Consider the following 15717-nt stretch of genomic DNA (forward strand, 5'->3'; position numbering starts at 1 on the left):
GATGCCGGGACTATTGTGATAAGATTGCGTCTGAATTAATGGCGTATTTCGTCACAGGGACCGAAAAAGATAACATTCCTTCATGAGACTGCATTCATTGGGTTGAGCAATTAAGGATAATGACAAGCGTTTAGGCGCTCTTTGATGACGGAGACACAGGTAACAAAAATCGGTGGTGTGACCCCTTTAAAGACTGCAACCTTGCACTATAAAAGCCCAATGTTGTGTCGAGTGGAGAGTATCTAAAAACATTTGCTGATGTGGAATGCCTAATTTGTTGATGCTCGTTTACTGTGTTTGCGCATCTAATTTGGATCATTTCACGTTTAATTTAAAGCTCGACTGAAAAGCTCCAAGTATAAAGTAAAAGGTCGCCAATTTCATAAGACCGAGCAAAAACGGAAAAAAATGACCGTCGATTTGCGTAGTTAGGCCAAATGTGAATTAGATACCCTTGCACTGTGTGGCTGTTGCTTTCCATTGTTTATCCAGGTTACGCTTTGCTATCCATGATACTCCTATGTGATTAAAGCAATATATCAAGTGTATTCTGTGTGTGGTGTGTAAAGCACAGTAGTTACTAGACACAAAGTTTATTATAGTGGTTATATGCATGCATATCAGTCACGGCTTCCGTTCTGCACTAAGTGCGGCGTCGTCGGCGGTGTTGAGAGCGGATGCAGGCGGCCCATCTGCCAACTAGGCCACGTGACCTTGTGACGTCATCACAACCTGCCGGGTATGTGTATCTATTGATAAAGTACAGCGTTTTTTCCCCGTGTTTTTGTTCTTTCAATTATATACCAGGTGCTCCAGGGAAGCCTTTAAGTGGTGGTGGTGGTGGTAGTGGTTTTATTAAAAATAATAGTAAAAAGGAAGGAAAAGATTTTTGCTAGCCCCGGCATCTTGCATCGATACTGAAGCACCTGAGCTGGGGCAGCGGAAATAAAGGATAGCAGGCAGAATGGAGAAATGAAATGAAAGAGGATAGGGGACAGGAAGAGAGGATCCCATTAAGTAATTCTCAAAAAGTAAGTCTCAAAAATCGTTTTTTTAGGTAAAAATATGACGGACACCAGAAAACCGGAGGATCGTTTTAAGTAGTAAGCTCGTTAACTAATTGTTCATAATTAACTTCTAACCGCTACAGTGAGGCGCTTAATTGCAATTCTAGAGCTGTAGCCGGTCATTAGTAATATCCATGTCAGTTTTTAGAATTTACAAACCGAGAAACAAATTTACAAAGCTTTAGCACTGTGGCTCGACAAACTTTGGCTTTTTTTACTAGTTACGTGCACTGGAAAAGTTGCTTTGCCTGCTTGCTTTTCGAAAGTTCATGTATTTTGGCACGATGCAGAGAAATTTTGTCGAACCACAGCGCCGATGACAATCGCGTTTTCGAAATTTTAAAAACTGATAGGACTAATACTAACGACTGGCTACAAACCTCTTTGCAACTATCCGTCTAACTTGAATAGTTTGGTTTGGTTTATATGGGTTTAACGTCCCAAAGCGACTCAGGCTATGAGAGACGCCGTAGTGACGTGCTCCGGAAATTTCGACCACCTGGGGTTCTCTAACGTGCACTGACATCGCACAGTACACAGGCCTGTAGAATTTCGCCTCCATCGAAATTCGACCGCCGCGGCCGGGATCGAACCCGCGTCTTTCGGGCCAGCAGTCGAGCGCCGTAACCACTCAGCGACCGCGGCGGAAACTTGAATAGCTAAAAAAGTAATCATTGAAAATTAGTTAACCAGTTTACAACCTAAAAAGGCTCATCAGTGTCCTGGCGTCCGCCAGGACTAGTAATACTAAGCTGCAAAAGCCATATTTTTGCCCAAAAAAAGTATATTTTTGAAAATTACTTAGCCTTCCCTGAAACACTTGATGCATATAAGTATATCTACGAGTATATACCGGGTGTTTTTTTTTTACTCTTTACAGATCTCTATTTAAAACCCTGCGAGAAATACGTCCGTGAGTGTCACATGTATTAAGGAGCTTAAATTAAATTTGAAAGGAAAAAGGTGTGAAGAAGGCGACGCGAATTAACCGAAGAATAAAGAAGAGGCAGAAGAAGCATTCGTTGAGGTGGAGAGAGATGATTGGCTGAGAAGCATTCGGTGAGATGGAGAGAGATGATGGGTGGAGAAGAGAAGAAGACGACGACAAGGCATACGTGGACTAACACCGAGGCTATAAAAGGGCGAGTGAGAGCGAGACCTGGGGGGGAAAAGCAGAGAAGCGGAGGCTCCGGCGGGTCAGGGACACTTTGGCTGGAAGAGAGCGACGCCGGCTACTGCTCCGGTGAGCTCGCGTTCTACGACATCGCATCGTGGACTCCTGCCGTGCCTGAGCCTGTTCCGGGGAGTCAACAGAGGACGCTACCACCTGCTACGGCCAGGGGTGTATCCAACGCTGTTGCCACCCATTCGGGTGGTGCCCCCAACGCCAACAACACCGGCATCATCTCCACGGGCGCTTGGACCGGGAGCTTGTACGACACAGCCAGCGACGCCAGCCCAAGCACGTCGGACGCCGCCAGCGACGCCAGCCCAAGCACGCCGAACGCCGCCTCGATGCCGGTTACGGGATCCATACAACGCCGCAGCCGCACCGAACCAACTGTGAGCACGAACGCCGACCACGAATAGTAGAACGCTAGTAGTAGACGCTGGTAGCAGTGCGCCCGGGTCGTCTGTGTGTTGTGTCAGTTTTGTGTTCTAGTGCGTGTCACGTAGGGCGTAATAAATGTGCGTTTGTGTGGGTACACCCGTCGCCTAGTCCATTCTTTCAGTCCGAGTGTTCTCCAGAGAGATCCGTGACAAAGATAAGTGGCGAGCCTGCCAGGATATATTTCCTTTTTCTTTTTGCTTTGTCTCGGATTTTTCCGATCTCTCGACGGCAGAAAGAATTTGATTTGGCAAGAACGTTAGAACTGGCGCTCAAGCTAGGGTTAAGCAAGGTGTCGAAGACCCCGATCCCGAGTGGAGGATGCTCGACGATGAAGAACATCCAAAGGAGGAAAGGCCTGCGACAGCTCAGACGGGTGCAGTCAGTTTTTCGTCGGCAGTGGAGACAAGAGCTCAAGCGACAGCCCGAGCAACGCAGCGTCCGCTCTCTGCTCCTGTTACGATGTGCCTGAGCGTAACACCGGGCGAAATTGCAATTAGGCAAAAGGAAGACCCGAGCTTGAAGGCTTGCTTCGAAAGAGCCGGGGAAAAAGTGAAAAGAAAGAAGAGTCGTACATCATTCGAATATCAATTGGTAAATGGTCTTCTGCACAGGGAATGCATATTTAGTTCAGGAAGGCGGGTCCAACAGCTGGTGTTACCAAGAGATATGCGAGAGACCGTGCTACGCTTAGGACATGACGCCATTATGGCCGGACACCAGGGTGTGAAATAAACGATGTCTAGGATCACCGAGGAGTTATTTTGGCCGGGTGTTCAGAGTGACGTTAAGCGCTTTGTTCGCTCATGTGATGTGTGCCAGGGCACAGTTCTGAAAGGGAGAGTTGGTCCCGTACCTCTCGGCAAGATGCCAGCCATCGACCTACCGTTTCAGCAAGTGGCTATTGACATTGTGGGGCCAATCTCTCCAGTATCCGCCAAAGGCAATAGATATGTGCTTACTCTAGTTGACGTGGCCACTCGTCATCCTGACGCTATTACACTGAGAACTATTGAGAGTATCCAAGTGACGGAGGGTCTCGTGGGAATGTTTTCACGTTATGGTTTCCCTAGGGAAGTTTTGAGTGACTGGGGCTCGAACTTCACATCGGAGCTAATGAAGGAGGTTAACCGCCTTTTGTCAGTGAGGAAATTACTGACAACGCCTTACCCTCCCATGTGTAATGGGCTTGTAGAGCGGTTCAATTCAATTCAATTCAATTCTTTTTATTATCATTTCTTCAGTACAGTACATAAGATCACTGCCTGGATCCTTAGCCAAAGGCTAGTTATGGATCCATGCAATAAAAGCAAAGAGATTAGTGAGGACAAATGATTTCTACTGCATGCCAAAATAATACACATAAGAATGGTGGAAAAATGCAAAGCGTACAAGCAAGATGGTTCAAATTACAGAAATACAAGAGGGCTCATGACAGAAAAACATATGAAGACAGGAACAGCATTTTTTATACAAAATAAACGAAGTTGCCTTAGAAGTGATTATTCAATGACATATGAATGGCAAACCCAACATAGACACTACAAAGAATAATAAGAGACAATCACTAAGCGATTTGCATTGTAAATCAGGTAATTATTTGTGACAGAAAAAAGGTTTTTAGTGAAATATAAGGATTGGACGTTGCAAAGACTGCACAGGGGATTTTATTCCAAGTTTTTACCCCTTGATACTCGAAGCGGCGCTGGCCATAGTCATTGCGAGATGTAGGAACCAGAAATCTTCCTTGTGCTGCTGAACGGCTGTTAGTTGGGGCTCTATGGAATGTGTTCAAAGGAAAGGGGGAGGTGCCGGAGAGGACTCTTAGTACGAGTAGTGCAACGCGAAAATCTCGAAGCTGCAATGCCGGCATTATTTGGAGTCTAAAAAACAAAGGGCGAGAAGGCGTATATGGTGTTGTGCAAGTCATTATTCGCAGTGCCCGCTTCTGCAGGCGTAAAACAGGTTCAATGTAAGTGATGTAAGTGAACCCCCATGATTCTATACAGTAAGTTAATTGGGACTGAAAGAAGCTAAGTATATTGTTTTTAGTGTGTGTATTTCGAAATGTCGCCGAGCTTTGGCCAGAACGAAACATGCATAAAATAGTTTGCTACGCAATTTTTCGATATGCGGTTTCCAGTTTAATGCAGCGTCTAAGGTTACACCCAAGTACTGAATAGTCTTAACTTCTTCAATTTCTTTATCTCCTATCGTTATTGCGGAGCAGGTATTCTGGTATTTTTATAAGGGGATGCAAATATAATATATTTAGTCTTGCCTATGTTCAAAGTGAGTCTATTTGTTAAAAACCATTTATTGACTCTCTGAAGTTCTGAGTTTAAAGTATGCTTGGCTGTTTCAACGAAATTAGCGGTCACCAACAATGAGGTGTCGTCGGCGTACATAATGGCACGGGTATTTATTACGCAATCGGGTAAGTTGTTTATGTAAAGTGTAAAAAGTATAGGCCCCAGTACTGAGCCCTGCGGAACACCTACGGAAATAGAACGCGAACTTGACGCGTGTTCGTCAATAATAACACACTGCCGTCGCCCAGTTAAATAGCTTCTAAAGAAATCGAGTGATACACCTCTGAACCCATATCGTTCTAGTTTCTTGCATAAAATATCGAGATCCACAGTGTCGAATGCCTTCTTAATATCCAGGAATACACCAACAGAAATATTGTTATTATTGAGTGCTTCATTGATTGAGTCAGTTATAGAAAGCACAGCCGTGGTGGTCGATCTAAATTTCTGAAAACCATGTTGGGACGTTGACAGAATTGCATTTTTAGTCAGGAATTGCGTAATTCTTTTAGCCAATAGTTTTTCAAACAGAGTGTTGATACAGCTAAGGATTGAGATCGGCCTATAGTTTCCGAGTTCATTAGGATTCCCACTTTTGTAGATAGGGACTACCTTGGCGAGCTTCAAAATATCAGGATAGATGCCGGACAGAAACGCTTTATTAAATAAAGATGCTAAGGTGGCAGCTAGGACGCCACTGTTGTTTTTAATTATGGAAACCGGAATACCATCGAGACCCGTGGCCTTAGTAGCATCCATTGAATTAAGTGCACTCATTACTTCGTCACTGCTTATTTCTATAAAACTGAAGGTCTTTTCAAGATACTCAGGCAGAGAAGGTTCGTCTGTGAGACCCATACTTAAACGTAAATCAGCACCCACTGAGCAGAAATGATCGTTAAACTGATCTGATAGCAGGTGTTTATCTGGGGAAAGGGCCAGGTCAGGAAGTATTCGGTTTGATGGAGTAGGCTGAATTATCGAGTTCACTGTAGCCCAGAGTTTCTTAGAATTGCCGGCGCATGCGTTTATTTGGTTACTAAAATATAGCTTCTTCTGTACACGCATGGTAGCAACAGCTTTATTTCTATGAATCTTATACTGAGCACTATAATATGCGTTCCCTCTGTTTTGTTTCATTTTGGTGTGCCAGTGCTCGCGCGTTTTTATCATATTTAGCACAGCTGCTGTCATCCAAGGGCACACTGGATGTGTATAGTACGTTTTTTTCTGCGTAAAACTACAATCATTTATCACAGCTTTGATTCTATCGACAAGGCTGCAGCAGTGTTCATTGGCATTCATATCGGCGAGGTCTGCAAAGCTCATTTCAGAGAGCCTGAGTGCGCATTTTTGATAGTCAATTTTCTTCCTAAGCTCGCATGTGCTGTCAGAAGTTCTACGGCTATCTCTATCTTCTACGCGGTATAAGAAGGCAATCGCGAAGTGATCTGTCACTGCTGTATCGTATGCCCCAGCCAAATAACAAGGTGGCAGGAAATTGCTTATCACATGGTCGAGGCATGTCGAGCTGGAACCTGCAATTCGGGTCGGAGTAGAGATAAGATTCGTAAATCCATATGAAAATAACAGGTCAGTGTATTCGCTGTGGTTGGCACCTAAAGTATCAATATTAGTATCGCCGACGATGATTGCTTTTTTGTTCTTATCGGTTACGTGTATAAAAACAGATTCAAGATCATTCACAAACTTACTACGATCTGCGTGGGCGGCTCTATAAACAACACCAACCATGACACCCTCAAGTCCAACAAATAGAAATTCCGAACTGCTACTGACGGATGTGTTAAGATACGGATAGTCGCAGTGTACAAGGGTCTTTTTAATGTACAAACCTACCCCTCCTCCTCGATTGTTCGAAATGCGGGGACGGGACAGAAATACATAATTGGGAATGTTATAGCTTTCACCGGGCATCAGCCAGGTTTCTGTAATGGCTATAACATCGTAAAGAAAGCTGTGCTCTGCTAGAAACGTACAAAGGCCGTCAAAATTTCTAGCTATGCTCCTTACATTGCAATGCAGTATGGTGCGTGATTCATTTAACGTGAGAAATTTATGAGTGGTTCGTACAGTCAGCATTTTGAATGAACTAGACTATAAGGCCGAGGTTGGCCTCTGTAGAAATTCGGATCACGTCCGAGTTGTCTGCTTTTCGCGCCATGATCCGGCCACGAGATACCCATGCATACTTCCAGTTGTGAAGTTTCTTCGCCGCTATAGCCCTAGCAAGCAACACTTTATACTCTGGGCAAAGATGTTCGTTTACGAACACAGATTTTGATCCAGAAATGCCAAGGTCCGATGTGATTAAGCGAGTTTTTTTTGCCGATTCGAGCAGTTTATCACGGGCATCACTTGACCTGAACTTAACGATGATATTCGATTTGTTCCTGTCTTTTGTTGGCACTCGATGCACGAGGTCAATATCGTTCACCGTTATTTCCGCTCCCACCTTCGTGGCAAGAGCGGAGACAATGCCTGTCAGTGACTCGCTGTCAGTAGTAGGGATGCCTTTTAACTCAAGGTTATTTCTGCGACTGTACTGCTGAAGTTCAGTTAGCTCTGCTCTAGTACGCTGCAGCTGTTTCGAAATTTCACTGTTTTCATGCTTTAGATACTTCTGCTCTTCCTTAAGCTCGCTTATCTCCCGACGTGCCTCGGCCAGTTCTTTCTTAAATTCTTCAAAACTTTCATTCATAAATTCGACTGATCCCCGCAGGGTGCCAAGCTCATGGTTCAGGTTACTTCCCAAGGCTTCCAACTTGCTGTTAACGGCACCCTCAAAAACATAATCAAGAAAATGTGTCAGGAGAGACCTACTGATTGGGATAGATATCTCCCAGCTCTTTTGTTCGCTTACCGCGAAGTACCGCAAACGACTCTTGGTTTCTCGCCTTTCGTGATGTTATATGGGAGAACCGTTAGAAGTCCACTTGCAATACTCAAGGAGCTGTGGGCTAATAAAGAGATTGCATCAGATCTCAAGACCACATACATATACGTGTTTGAGTTGCGGGATAAGTTGAAGGAAACATGCAGGCTTGCACATCAAAGCCTGGAAAAGGCGCGTGAACGCCACAAGAGATGTTATGAAAAGAAAGCCATTCACAGCAATCTGAATCCGGGAGACAGGGTTCTTGTGTTGCTACCCATGGATCGTGATAAGTTAATGGTGCAATGGAAGGGCCCATACCTTGTGACACAGAAGAAAAAGGATATCGATTATGAGGTATTGATAGATGGCATTAAGAGGGTTTTACATGTAAATATGTTGAAGAAATATGAAGGAAGAGGTCCCGTACGGCGGTACGCCCCCAGGGCAACTTGTTCGGTAGTGGCCGAGGAGACAGGTCACGCTGCCGAGGTGTCCACGTTCAGTGGGAAGGAAAACGCAGGAGGGGATGAGGTACTGAAGAAGCCCAATTTGAATGCAGGCAGAGGATTACAACTCTACTCCAAATCAAGGGGGAGACGTTTTGGGATGGGCCAAGCCAAAATGAGGTCATATGTCACAAATTAGACTTGTATAGAGATAGAGATAACTGGTCAGCTCTGGGTGTCTCTGGGATATATCTTGTTGTTGCTGTGTTCATGCATCTCTGGGATTTACCTTGTTGTTTATATTGTTGATATTATGTGAATATACAAGGGAGTGTGTTGTGGACACGAACGTGTTTATTAAAGACCCTGTACGGACAGCGGGAGTGGTGTGTTAGTGCTCTGAAAACGCAATTTGGTGTGCTGTGTTAGTGGTGTGCGTTTGGTGTGTGCTGGACATCTGCGGTGTGTTATGTGCTGGGTCCAGAATCGCCACAGAAGTTAGTCGGTTGACTGGATGGCTTGAAGATGAGTATGACTGGAGCAGTTTTTCACGGAAAAACTCTTGAGAGAGGGGGCCCTTGCCACATATATTAGGGAGCCTAAATTAAATTTTAAACGTAAAAGGTGTGAAGAAGACGACGCGAATTAACCAAAGAATAAATAAGTGGAAGAAGAAGCATTCGGTGAGGTGGAGGGAGATGATTGGTGGAGAAGCATTCGGTGAGGTGGAGAGAGATGATTGGTGGAGAAGAGAAGAAGACGACGACATGGCTTACGTGGACTAACACCGAGGCTGTAAAAGGGCGAGTGAGAGCGAGGCCCGGGGGGGAACAGCAGAGAAGCGGAGGCTCCGGCGGTTCAGGGACGCTTCGGCTGGAAGAGAGCGACGCCGGCTACTGCTCCGATGAGCTCGCGTTCTACGACATCGCATCGTGGACTCCTGCCGTGCCTGAGCCCGTTCCGGGGAGTCAACAGAGGGCGCTACCACCTGCTACGGCCAGGGGTGTCTCCAGCGCTGCTGCCACCCATCCGGGTGGTGCCCCCAACGCCAACAACACCGGCATCATCTCCACGGGCGCTTGGACCGGGAGCTTGTACGCCACAGCCAGCGACGCCAGCCCAAGCACGTCGGACGCCGCCAGCGACGCCAGCCCAAGCACGGCGAACGCCGCCTCGACACCGCCTACTGGATCCATACAACGCCGCAGCCGCACCGAACCAACTGTGAGCACGAACGCCGACCACGAATAGTAGAACGCTAGTAGTAGACGCTGGTAGTAGTGTGCCCGGGTCTTCTGTGTGTTGTTAGTTTTGTTAGTTTTGTGTTCTAGTGCGTGTCACGTAGGGCGTAATAAATGTGCGTTTGTGTGGGTACACCCGTCGCCTAGTCCATTCTTTCAGCCCGAGTGTTCTCCGGAGAGATCCGTGACAGTGAGGTTTGTGCAAGTGGATTGTAAAGCGAAGCCGACATTACGTACCTGATAGAGCTCAGTGATTACACAATTACTTAGCTACATTAACTAATCAACTTTATTTTTTTATTTTTGGAGCCGAAATTATATAAATTGAATGCCATCAACATAAAATTGAAGGCCAGGTTTTAAATGTCCTTTATCACCAATACAGTTGGAAATATTCAACGTCAAAAATAGGCATTTTTAGCTCGTAAAGTTGGCTTCCCGCGATGCACATTTTTAAGAAAGCGTCGATGGACGTAGTATTGTCGGGGAAATCATGTTAACTACTTCTATGGCATAAAATAGACGAACGGCTTCCGTGTTTGCTGTATTAAAAATGTGAGCGACGCCAGTCTAAAATGTGCACTGCGGGAAGCCAACTTTAAGAGCTAAAAATGTGCATTTTTGACGTCGATTATTTCCAACTGCATTGGCGATAAAGGAAGTTTTAAAACTGCACTCATGTTTTATGTTGATGGCCTTCAATTTCTTAATATAATGTTTCCGTAAAATTAAAAGTAAATAACTTGATTTTTTAACTTTACTTAATTGTTTAATTACTGAGCTCGTTCACGTAATACTGGGGACAAATGTTTTCGGGACGCGAGTTCTGGGAAAACCGTTTATTGCAGCTCCGCCTCGCTGCCCAGTCTCCTGATGTTGTGACTACAGGAAGGATCATTTAGGCTTTTAATGCCTTCATACAATATCAGGCGACTGGGTATAGCGAGGTTGAGCTGCAATAAACGTGTGTTTCCTAGAACTCGCGTCCCGGAAACATTTGTCCCCGGTAGTGTATAATGTCTGCCTTGCTGTACAATCCACCTGCACACTGACCCCACCGACGTATCTCTCGCAGGATTTAAAATAATGATCTGTAAACAGTTTCAAAAATGTGTTCTTTTGACGTCAAATGTTTTGAGCAGCATTGCCGATATATATATAAACGGTGTTGGTGTCAATACAGGCAGCTTGGCAGCATGTCCTTCGGGAGGGGAGATGGCGCACTTGAACGTCCTCAATCCGAGCGCCACCAGCGTCAACGTCTTTTTGCCTGAGCGCCACCGGGCATTCCTCCCGTCTTAAAAAAAACAGCACGCAGAAGAGCGCACGAACACAAGCGCAATCAAGCACACGCAAGCACACAAGAAAGGTTCGAAGAATTTGGGGGGGGGGGGTCACCGTGCAAAATATGGTTTCATGAGTCTAACATGGACGATCTCTGGATGGGGTAGTCGACGCCTTCTCTGCTCTGGAAGTGCCAAGTCCGGTAGTACCTCGTAATTAACGTCGCTGACGCACCGCAGGACTTTATAAGGACCGAAATAGTGACAAATGAGTTTTTCGGACAAGCCTCGCCGTAGAACAGGTATCCACACCCAAACCTGGTCGCCGGGATTGTAGAAGACTTGTCTGTGCCGAAGGTTGTATCGGCGCGAGTTTTCGTCTTGTGGCTATACGATGAGAATTCGTGCTAGCTGACGAGCCTGCTCGGCTTCGTGGACAAACTCCTCAACGTCAGGAGAAAGTTGGTCATCAGTTGCACAAGGGAGCTTTGCGTCGAGCATCGTCTGAACCTCCCTGCCGTAGAGGAGGCGGAACGGTGTGAAACAGGTCGTCTCTTGAAATGCTGTGTAATAGGGGAATGTCACGTACGGTATGATCATGTCCAAAGTCCTGTGTTGCACATCGACGTACATCGCCAGCCTGTCCACCATGGACTTGTTAAGCCGCTCTGTCAGCCCATTTGCCTGCGGGTGGTAAGCAGTAGTTTTACGGTGGATCGTACCGCTTAGATGAAAAATTTCGACCATCAGCTGGGAAGTAAAGGAGGTCCCTCGGCCGGTAATAACGTAGGTCGTTGCGCCGTGCCGAAGTACGATTTGATTCATGAAGAAATCCGCAACCTCGGACGCTGTGCCGCGAGGTAAGGATTTGGCCTCGGCGTATCGAGTGAGGTAGTCTGTGGCAATGATGATGTACCGGTTGCCACCCGAGGACAAAGGGAAAGGGCCGAGAAGGTCCATGCCGACCTGATCGAACGGACACGCGGTGGTGCAATAGGTTGGAGGATCCCCAGAGGCTACGCGGGCGGGGACTTACGGCGCTGACATTGCCGACAGCTCTGCACACAGCGTTTAAAAACAGTGGCACATTTCGGCCAGTATAGAACAGCTGGCGTATTCTGGAAAGCGTGCGAGAGTATCCCAAATGGCCAGAGGTTGGTTCGTCGTGACACGCAGAAAGGATTTCTTCTCGAAGTGTTGTGGGCAGACGAGGAGGTGAGCTCGCGAACTGGAACCGGAGTTCTTCTTATAGAGTGCGCCTTGTTTCAGGGAAAACGACGACAGGTGTCGAGAAAAAAACATTTAGGAATGGTGGCTTGTTGACGTTCTAAATAATCGATGAGGGTCTCAACACTGGATCAGACTGCTGCTGGGTTGACAAATCAGAAGAATCGATAGCCCCAAAGAAACTGATGTCGTCGTCCGTGTCGGGGGTTCCGAGTTCGACAGGCACACTAGAGAGGGTGTCGGCGTCTTCATGCTTCTGTCCGGACTTATAGACAATGGTGAGGTCAAACTCCTGCAGGCGAAGGCTTCATCGCGCCAGGCTGGTCAGTGACCTCTTTGAAAGGGCGACCATAAGGGTAGGGGCGAAATTTCACTACGGCCCCAATAATGGGGAGCTATTCTTTTTCTGTCGTGGAATAGTCAATCTCTGCGCGCGACAGAGTGCGGCTTGCATAAGCGATGACTCGTTCAACGCCATCCTGGCGCTGCACTAGAATCGCACCGAGGCCGATGTTGCTGGCGTCGGTGTCACCCCGCTCATCAAAATGGGCAAGAGCGGGCGGCGTTTGAAGACGCAGGCGTAGTTCGGCGAAGGCCACGTCTTGCTCGTGGGTCCAAACAAAAAGTGTGGCGTCACAGGTGAGGCGAATCAGCGGTTCTGCGAGGTCAGTGAAATTTTCGATCAAACGCCGATAGTAACTGCAGAGCCCTAGAAAGCGCCGAACAGCTTTCTTCCCACGTGGGGGTGGAAATTCCGCAACCGCTGCAAGCTTGTCGGGGTAGGGCTTCACGCCGGCGGCGCATTTTTGGGGCTTCAATGTCAGGTTAGCTGACCGAAGGGCTTCGAGGACCGGCCGCAGGCGTTCAAGATGTTGACTAAACGAGTCGGCGAAAACCACCACGTCATCGAGATAGACTAGGCCCCACTGCCATTTAAGACCGGCGAGGACTGTGTCCATCATCCGCTGAAATGTGGCAGGCGCAGAACAAAGACCTAAAGGTAGAACTTTAAATTAATAAAAGCCGACAGGAGTGACAAAGGCCGTCTTCTCACGGTCCCGTTCATTGACCTCAATTTGCCAGTAGCCAGTTTTTAGGTCGATGGACTAAAAATACCGATCGCGCCGAAGGCGGTCGAGAGAGTCGTCAACAAGAGAGTGGCAACGGTTAAACGTCCTTCTTCGTGACTGCGTCCAGATTCCGGTGATCGACGCGAAAACGCAGACGGCAGTCTTTATTTTTAACGAGGACTACTGGCGAGGACCATGGACTGTTGGAAGGCTGGATAGCGTCATCTGCGAGCATCTCCAGAACTGGCGACTTAATGACTTCGCGCTCTGTAGACGATACGCGATACGGGTGTTGACGGATTGGGTGTACATCATCGAACGTCACGATGTGGTGCTTGGTTACGGTAGTTTGACGCACTTTCGACGAGGAGGCGAAACACTCCCTCTTAATTCGAGCAACAGTGCACACGCCTGTTCCCGTTCGCTGGTTGACAGCGCGTAGTTGACGTCGAGGCTCTCGAGGGAGAAGGGAGGCTGCACTGGTACTGGGGAGAAGCACTCGGAAACAACGGAGATGTGTTCGACAAAGGCTACGGAAGTGCCGCGAAAAAGATGCCGGTGCTTGTGCGTAAAATTGGTAGCAAGTACCTGTGACTGGCCGCTGTTAAGATGGATCATACTTAGGGCCACGCACACGCCTTGCGTCAGCAGTAATGCAAGGTTGGTTTCGGCGATGGCGTCACCGTCCTGAAGTGATTCACACTTGACAGTAATGAAGGCGCTGGTTCGAGGCGGCAGGGTGACAGTGCCCGTAGAAACTCGAAGCATCTGACTTGATCGCGGCAAACTGCTGAGGGCGACAGCATTCTTAGTTGAAGACGTTACCTTGTAATCGCGAAGGTCTATAATCACCCCATATTGACGCTGAAAATTGACGCCGAAGATAAGGTCGCGCCAACAGTTATTCAGAACAAGACAGTTAACCACAAATGTGAACTGCTAGATTTGAACTCGGGCGGTGCACATGCCGACAGGTGCAATCAGATGACCGCCCGCCGTGCGAACGTTTGTGCCGGTCCATGAAGTGAGAACCTTTTTGAGAATGGCGGCGAGCTCGCTGCTTAGAATCGAATAATCAGCACTAGTATCTAGTTACGCTCGAACGTGGCAGCCATCGAGTATCACAGGTATGTCTAAGGATAGACGCTCGCGAGTTGTAGGCTCCGGAGGCGATGATCGGGCACAGGCGTCGTTGTCTGCAGGCTTTGCCACCGGTAATTCGTCGGCGTTGCGTGTGCGATGTAATAGCGTCAGTGCGTTGGAGGGATCTTTATGTCAAGGGAGCGTCAATGTGTCGGAGGGAACGGTACCGCGGGCTTCGGAACCGTCGAGGCGTCGTCATGTCGTGTCCGCGTCGGTGGGCGGTCCCCCGCACAGCGATGTCCAGCGAGCCCACCCTTTAAGGTCGCTGGCTGCAAATTTCCCGCCGTGGGCTGGGCGACCGGCCCTGCGCCGCCCTGGAAATACTCGCGGTAGATGGTGAAGCACGACCTTTGGGCAATGGGGATCGAGCCTGCTGCCAACGAGACTGAAGCCAACGTTGATCTTTAAGGAAATCCGCGACGGTCAGGGGTCGTTCGCCATAGCGGGGTTGAGGAGAATCGGCGGGAAACCCTTCGAGGCCCAGACGGCGGTAGGGGCAGTGCCGATAGAGGTGACTACATTCGCCGCATTTAAAGCATACTCGGCGTCGGTCGGGTGTGCGCCACACGTCGGCTTTTCGCGCGGACGGTCGGGGAGCTTCCACGTACTGCTGCGCGGGTGCAGGCGGCCGCGGCATCTACGCAGGAGCCGGAACGAAAGACGTCGAAGCCGGAGGAGGGCATCGCAGGGCTTCGGCATACTAGAGACGACGGTCAGGCGAGACAGGAAGAGGGGATGGGCGAGGCTCATCGGCAGGTAAGGACCACCAGAACGCTTGCTGCACCTCCTCGCGGACAAAGGTCGTTATGGAGCTGGGAGGCGCGGGAGGGGCTCCGTACAGCTGCCGGAGTTCGTCGCGGACAATCGAACGGATGAGATCGCGTAACAGTGAAGCGTTGGTTCCGTGGAATGGTAACTCGCCAGAAACAGAGGCAGCGGACACGGGTCGATCGTACGCGGACACTCTTTGCTGAAGAACCTTCTCAATCGTGGAAGACTCGGCGAGAAACTCGGTGACAGTCTTCGGAGGGCTGCGGACAAGGCCTGTAAAAAGCTGTTCTTTGACGCCACGCATGAGATGGCGCAGCTTATTGTCCTCGGACATTGCAGGGCCCGCGCGCCTGAGAAGGCGCGTCAGGTCCTCTATATACAAACGCTGCAACGTTCTCATTAACGAGCTTAACGCGAGGTTTCAGAGCGCGTTCTGCCCGTTCGCGACGGTCCGAGCTGCCGTAAGTTTCTTGGAGACGACGTCGGAACTCACTCCACGAAGACAAGTGCTATTCGCGGTTTTCGAACCATGTTTGAGTGCCGTTGTCTAGTCTGAAGTAGACGTTCCTGAGCTATATAGGTGGTGTCATCCCCCTGGCTGAACATGGCAACTCGCTCGTAATGCTGCAACCAGTCTTCCACGTCTTCA

The sequence above is a fragment of the Amblyomma americanum genome, chromosome 10, assembly GCF_052857255.1.
Source record: "Amblyomma americanum isolate KBUSLIRL-KWMA chromosome 10, ASM5285725v1, whole genome shotgun sequence".
NCBI lineage: Eukaryota > Metazoa > Arthropoda > Arachnida > Ixodida > Ixodidae > Amblyomma > Amblyomma americanum.